The 6,000-nt window shown below is 46.7% G+C and overlaps 1 protein-coding gene across 7 annotated transcripts in view; it reads left to right on the top strand.

Moving 5' to 3' along the window:
- The first annotated feature begins 5,003 nt into the window (after positions 1 to 5,003).
- ITPR1 (inositol 1,4,5-trisphosphate receptor type 1) overlaps positions 5,004 to 6,000 on the top strand; it is a 331,871-nt gene continuing 330,874 nt past the window's right edge. For all 7 annotated transcript variants that reach the window (XM_047746291.1, XM_047746284.1, XM_047746265.1 and 4 more), the window contains exon 1: positions 5,004 to 5,252. The gene's annotated coding sequence lies outside the window, so the exon portion shown is untranslated. The remainder of the gene's footprint in view (positions 5,253 to 6,000) is intronic.

The following is a 6,000-nucleotide window of genomic DNA, read 5'->3' as shown; positions in this document are numbered from 1 at the left end:
AAATTCCAAGAACTGGAGCTAAAAATATGAGCATCTGTGTTGTTGGGGCAAATGTCCATGAGTTTTATGAAATTCTCAAAGAAACTGTGACTCCATGCCTTCACCACAAAAAGTTAACAATGACCAAGATAGACTAACTAGAGGACTGACTATAGTAGCAGCGTTTTTCTCCTTACCAGTAGTTCTCATGTTTGATGGCACATGGAAGTAAAGCATTGGTACCAATAGATCAATAGGCCAATAGATCAAGTTGGCCCCACGCTCAATAGGGAGTCTGTTCCTCCTTCTCCCTCTCCCCTTCCCTCTGCTTATGCTCTCTCTCTCTCATATAAATAAATAAAATGTTAAAAAAATAGATTGAATTCTCTGACTTAAGTGTCAATCATTCTGTCTTGCCATTTAAGAGTGATTTAAGATACTTAATACAAGCTAGTAAGTATCCAAGGAACATTGGAGCACTTACAGGCAAATAAACTCTTTTGCCTGGGAGAAAATTGGGTCTAGCCCTACCCCAGTAATCTGAAGTTTGGTGCGGAGCTGAGTACTATGTTATGACACATCAGCATTTTCTCCAAGCCTGTCCATAACATTCTCTCACTTTGGCATATCTTGGGTGTGCTTGCAAAGCCTTCTCATGTCCAACGACACCTTTGATCCAGTGAGGTTGGCAGGGCAAAGTTTATAGCATTCAGTCTACCAAAAAAACTGATTCTCTGCAAGGTTAGGAGAATGGCCACAGCTACATGGAGGTTAAGGGTGCAGCTAAATGTCAAACTTGCTTTTTCTGATCTTTGCTTTCTCCTGTGTATTTTCCTGTGGCATTTGAAGGTGGGCTTCTAGGAAGATTCATTCAGTTGCAGTTTTTAGCTGTACACTGCTGATGAAAACCTGTTTCTATTTGTGGGCTTTCCCTGGGGGTAGGCTAGTGTGCTAGTTTTGGACGATCTTCAGACTTCCATTCAGTCTGTGATTCTATCCTGACTCTGCAAAGCCCTCCTACTTCCCTGCATGGGCATTTCAAGGCCAAAGTCATAAATGGCAATTTTCAGGGCCGGTCGTAATCTTGAATTGGATATTAAGAATTAGATTCTTGGTTTTCTCAACCAGCACTATCCAATAGCATATAATATAAAATACATTAAAAAAGTAAAAAGGAGGCAAAATTAACTTTAATTATCTATTTTATTTAACACAACACAACCAAAATGTTAACATTTCAGTATGTGATCAATATAAAAAATTTTTTTGGTACTAAGTCCTTGAAATTTGACCTGTATTTTATACCTACCTCACATTTCTGTTAGAACTAGCCATATCTTGAGTGCCTAAATGGCTAGTGGCTATTGTATTTGGCAGCACAGTTCCAGGAAAATTTTCCAGGAAAAAAATACAGTGAAGACAAAGAAGTGCCCTTCTTTCTATTCGTAATAGAGAATGAATTGAACAGTGGTCTTTATTACGACACACTTCATCATCAGTCATCAATCATACAGCACTGTAGAGAGCTTCTCAGCATCATAGCAAATTTAGCAAAACTACTTTCTAGAGATCCAGCAGCTTCGGAAACTAATGACAGTTGAAAACTGTTGCATAGTCTGCCATATGCCTGACATACATTATATTACAAAGCTTTTGTTTACAAATTTTGGGGGGATACATATCCACTAAAATGTGCGGAGAGCTGAGGTCTGCTGGGTAGGGAGGAAGCAATACAAGCATGAAACTTGTGGTCTAGGAGGGAAGACTGGATAAAGCAGTTAAAGGCTAAGTGTCCATTGCATGATGAGCATGAAAATCACTGAATTCTAGCTCTCAAACAAGACCAGGTTTTCCCAGAAAACCTACATTAAAATTCCATTGTTTCTGCACATGAAATAATTACCTTTTAGTACTTAACAGTTTGAATAGTAATGACTGATGACTGATTTGTTGAATTTGTTTGAGAAAGTAGAGCCAAACCCTTTAGAAACAGAACAATTTTTTTTTTTTTTTTTTTTTTTTTTGTAGGGGAAAAGAAGAAAGGGGACAGACAGATGGGAAAGGTGTGGACTTTTTTTTTTTTTAAAAGAATTGATTTATTCGACAGAGAGTGAGAGAAGGAGAGAGAGCACAAGTGGGGGGAGCAGCAGAGGGAGCGGGGAAGCAGGCCCCCCACTGAGCAGGGAGCCTGATGCGGGACTCCATCACAGGATCCCGAGACCGCAGAGGGCACAACCCACCGAGCCACCCAGGCTCCCCCCACCCTTTATTTTTTAATGAAAAAAATTCTTTTTTCTTTTTTTAAGATTTTATTTATTTATTTGACAGACAGAGATCACAAGTAGGCAGAGAAGCAGGCAGAGGGAGAGAAGGGGGAGGAAGCAGGCTCCCTGCTGAGCAGAGAGCCTGATGCGGGGCTCAATCCCAGGACCCTGAGATCATGACCTGCGTTGAAGGCAGAGGCTTAACCCACTGAGCCACCCAGGCGCCCCTAAATGAAAAAAATTCTTAAAACAATTTTATTTATTTGTCAGAGAGAGGGAGAGAGCATAAGGAGGGGGAGTGGTAGGTAGAGGGAAAAGAACATCCCGCTGAGCAAGGAGCCCTGATGTGGGATGATCCCAGGACCCTGGGAACATGACCTGTGCCAGAGGCACAGGCTTAACCCATTGAGCCACCCAGGCGACCCAGTGTGGACCTTTTTGTTGTGACAAGATGGGAGTATTCCTTTTTCTTTTTCTTTTTTTAAAGATTTATTTATTTGACAGAGAAAGAGGGACAGCGATAGAGGGAATACAAGCAGGGGGAGTGGGAGAGGGAGAAGTAGGCTTCCCACTGAGCAGGGAGCCCCATGTGGGGCGTGATCCCAGGACCCTGGGATCATGACCCGAGCAGAAGGCAGATGCTTCACCACTGAGCCACCCAAGCACCCCAAGATGGGGGTATCTCTTGATAATGGGGAATGCTAGCTTGAAGCAATAAGCATGAAGCTTTAGTGCCTAGGAACAAGCAGCTATTGCTGACAGAGAGGAGGGACAAGAGTGAATATAATGAACACATTTTGTGTACTTCAGAGCACTGCCCATTCCTGGACTGAGCAATAAATACAATGCAAATGTTTTCACTGGGGATGCTGTGGGAGATAGTAGTTAATGTCCAGAGTTCAGGAGCCAGACTGCCCATCACTGTGAATTTGCGGATGTTACTTAAATTCTCTCTGCCTCACTTTTTGCATAAATCAAAAAATGTTAATGGGATTTGAGAGAAAATGTAAAGAAAGAGCTTAGAATAATGCCTGGCACATGACATGTACTCAGTTATTATTATTAAATTTAGTATAAATATATCAATAGTAATTATTATCTGTGGGGATCCCTTAATTTATTCCTGAAGTTTCACAAGATGGTTAACCTTATCAAGCAATCCTGATACAAAGTAGGCAAATTCTAATGACTCCCTCCCTCTAAGATGGCAAAACTGGGGCAAAGAGATGAACACGACTTGCCCAAAGGCTCAGAGGCTGCTCCTAAAATGGGGAAGGAGGCCATTTAAGGCAGTGGTGATGGATTTCCCCAAAGACAAGGACTTAGGACACTTGTAGGCTGGAATTGGAATCCAGGCTGCACTACTTAATTCACGGTGTCATCTTGGGAAATTACCTGATTTCTCTGAGTCCTTAGGCCTTCATCTATCAAATGGAGATAATAAATATGCCCATTGTTGTTAAAACTCAATAGCATGATGCATGAAAAGTGCATGTGGTCTGGATTCAATGAAAACAATCTCTCAAATTATTATTACTATTGTTGTTATAGCTACTATGTAGCACAGCAGGCAGTGCCTGTCTGGGTGCTGTGAAGTGTTTTGGCTCACCACTATGCCCCAGCGCCTGGCACAGTGCCTGACACCCAGTAGACACTCAGGAAACATTTGTGGAATGAATGTCTATCATCTGATGAAGGGAGAGCAGCCTACCGACTCTGCTTCCTAGCTTAGCCCTTGTCCCTCTTCCAAAAACCAAACAGCTTGTAACCCAGGGGTTACAAGAGTTAAAGGGTTAAAGGATTAAAAAGAGTCTAGGCATTTTTTAGCAGTGGGATGGACAGCAACCCATCTCATCCCTGACGCCGCTGTCCCGGCTGCTGGAGGGCGCCCCCCCTGGACGCGCATCATTGTGTGAGCGGCTCTCTCCGAAGCCCTAATTTTTCTGGCTTGCGGTTTATTTACTTAAGCATTTACAGCTGCGGGGAGCCTAGGGGCTGCTCGAGGCGGGGTCAGGACCTAGGTCGCGGTTTGTATTTATTTTGTGCCTCCCAATTTCCGCGCCGGCAAGTCACAACACGGCTCCTTTATTTGTGCATCGGAGAGGCTTGCGTTTCTCTACCTCCTGCTGGGCAAGGAAGGACCCAAGCAGCTCGGGTCTCTGAAGCCACTTGCCTGTGTCCCCGCCTGCGTGGACCGTTGCTCCGAGTTAGTTTTCTGTGCAGACCCCAGCAGGGCGTAGCAGATTAAATAAAGACAACCTCGCGCATTTAATCCTTGACCGCAAACACTGGCGTTTTTGTGCCCTGGATTTCTGAAATTCTTGGCTCAAGGACTTAAGGAGCCGGGGAGGGGGGTTGGGGGGGAGGGTGGGTAACAGCTCGTAAAAACTTCCCAAAGCAGAAATCCGAGCTGCTCCCTGCCCCCATCTCCCAGAGATACCTGGATTCAAGGGAAGGGGGGCAGCCGGAGGAGGAGCGTCCCCAAGGGTTGGGGGCGCCCCCCAGGGGTGGTTTTGGGTCGCCGGCTGCAAGCCCTACCAGCTCTCTGCGAGAAGCCGGATTCGCAGCCCGGACGCCCCGCAGGACGCCCCTCCCCGTCCCCGCGCGCTTCTATTTAGAGCTCAGCCCGGAGCCCAGGGGATTCTGGGACTCGTAGTCCTTCCCCGCAGCCCCAGGCGCCTCCACGACCTCGGACTCGGACTACATTGCCCAGGGAGCTTCCCGGCCTATATAAGCCGCCAGGAGCTGCTTCAAAGTGCAGTAACCATGTGGATGTGCTGCTGAAGCGTTTCCTCAAGCTCGCTGGGGTGGGAGGAGAGGAGGAGGTGGTGGTGGAGGAGGTGGAGGCAGAGGGTGGAGAGAGAGAAAGCGCACGCAGAGAGGAGGTGTGGGTGTTCGTTTCCATCCTAACGGAACGAGCTCCTCTTCGCGGACATGGGATTACCCAGCGGCTGCTAACTCCTCTCCTCGCCCTGCTCCCCCAAATCGGCGTGGCTCCCGGGCACCAAGGTAGCGGCTGGGGCCGGGCAGAGGGCGCGGGGAGTTGGTACTGTCCTCCCCGGGCGCCGAAGTTTTGCCCCGTTCTCTGGGAGTTTTTGGTGGATTTGCATGCACTTGAATACGTTTGGGGGCTCTTTAAACTGACGGCATTTTGGGGTGTTCATTTGAGACTAAAAAAAATTTATCGATTCCAGTGACTGGCCTTGAGGGCTACCCATTCGGGACTGGAATGGCATTCCCCTAAGTTGGAAACTGTTGCAGCAGCTGCAGGAAATGGTTTTTTTTTGTTTTTTTTTTTTTTTGTTTTTTTTTTTTTTTGGCGTGGGGGGTAGATGTCGGGGTGTCATATGTGAGTCCGCTCAAGGAAACAATCTTTTAAAAGTAGCCCTCCCTGGAGCTGCCTGGTTGAGAGAAAAATGCATGTGGGGGGGGGGGAGTGGGGAGGGTTTTGAAAACGGAAGAAAACCCGGGGAGCGGTGAGGGATGAAGTGTATGTGGACCGAGCTCACGCCCAATGAGGATGCGGGCTGCGGATACTTGGCCTAGGCTCCTGGAAACAAGTGCTTTGGGATCTGCCAAACACTTCCCTTAGTTCCAGCTCCCCCGGCACGTTCCAAGTTTTTGCGTGCCTAGTCTCACTTGTCAGTTACAACTGGAAATAAGTAAGCAAAGTTACCTGTAGTCTTTGTCCAGCTGATCCCTCCAGCCTTCCGGTCTTGTTCCGGGAGGTGAGGGAGGGGGGTCTCTCCTGGAAGGA

The sequence above is a fragment of the Lutra lutra genome, chromosome 1 (genome assembly GCF_902655055.1).
Source record: "Lutra lutra chromosome 1, mLutLut1.2, whole genome shotgun sequence".
Lineage (NCBI taxonomy): Eukaryota > Metazoa > Chordata > Mammalia > Carnivora > Mustelidae > Lutra > Lutra lutra.
This window is presented reverse-complemented; position numbering and strand designations above follow the sequence as displayed.